A 1,369-nucleotide genomic window follows, 5' to 3' on the forward strand; every position below is an offset into this window, starting at 1 on the left:
GTAGTTTGTGAAGGAATGGATAAACATACTTTGGTACTATGCGACCTTGAAGAATAATGATGAAGCTGCAAAACACCTCATAACATGGATGAACCTTGAAGACATTATGCTGAGTGAAATTAGTCAATTACAAAAGGACAAATATTGCATAAGAACATTATTGTAAAAGCTTAAGAAAAGATTTCCATAGCGAAAGAAAAATTCTTTGATGGTTACCAGGGGTGGGAGAGATGGGACAGTAAGGCATAGGTTAGAGGATAGACACATGATAGCTTGGGTGATAACGAGTGCAATATATAAGGAATGGAAAGGCAATACATAAGAAGGGGGAGGGGTGGAAGAACAACATAGATAGGGGAAGATTTATGTAGGTTTGCATGGGCTAAATGGAATAGAGGTAAATAATGATGGAACAACAGGGGTATGGCCTGGCTCAAGACATAGTCTGAAGGGATAAAAGAGAGGAAATACTGTTAAGGTGTTTGACTATCTTGTGAATTTTTGTTTCCCTTGCTTACTACTGTATAACAGACATTTAAGTGGAATAGAAAGGAATATTGGGAAATAAGATTACAGAAATCTTGTAACCCCATCTTCAGCCTACAATTTATTGGATTAGCTTAAAAGGGTACTATAATTTGCCTTGTTAATTCTTTGCAGGGTATGGGGTCTTAGGTGTAATCCTGAACCCCAATCAGAACCTTCTGAAGTGGGACATTCCCACTTGAAAGGACGTGCAGACCAACCCAGAGTGACAAGAGGACCAGAAGATACTTCGTAAAAAAAAGACCAGCAGGGAAAAAATAAAGAGCAGACTGTTTGGCTGTTACAAGTAGAGGCAAGATGTTTGCCTGGGAGCCATGAAGGTAAAAAAAAAGTTCAGCTCATCAGGATAAACCTCCTTCCAATAATGAAACTCAAAGGGATCACACGAACAGGCTTATAAACTCACTGGTGACTGCCTTGCTCTACTTGTCCATGGAAGTGGGGGAAAGGCAGCAATGAAGACATGAACTGAGTTTACCATGTTTCATAGACATCCATCAATCTTGAGATGAGAGAAGAGGAAGGGCTGATTGATCTCAAGTTTAGTGAGACTTGGGGACTCCTGAACCCATGGACACTGACCTAGCCACTGGTAACTAGAGCTGATAGTTATACAGCCAGCTAATCTGAAGGTATGGAAGAATGCCCTAACTTGCAGATAGTACCTATTTGACCTAACTTGGATGGCTTGTTGATCAAAACTCAACTAGAGGATGATAAAGAAGATTGATACAGGAAGAAAGTGCAAATTTCTACAATTTTATGAACTTGACCTTTGTTTATGGATGCAGATGCTCAAAACTCCAACCTAAAGGGAAGAATT

General features: G+C 39.7%; 1 pseudogene; it reads right to left on the reverse strand.

Moving 5' to 3' along the window:
* The window catches only part of LOC102840176, a 25,390-nt pseudogene that overhangs the window by 10,725 nt on the left and 13,296 nt on the right, over window positions 1-1,369 (reverse strand).

Source organism: Chrysochloris asiatica, unplaced genomic scaffold (assembly GCF_000296735.1).
Source record: "Chrysochloris asiatica unplaced genomic scaffold, ChrAsi1.0 scaffold00034, whole genome shotgun sequence".
Taxonomy (NCBI): Eukaryota; Metazoa; Chordata; class Mammalia; order Afrosoricida; family Chrysochloridae; genus Chrysochloris; species Chrysochloris asiatica.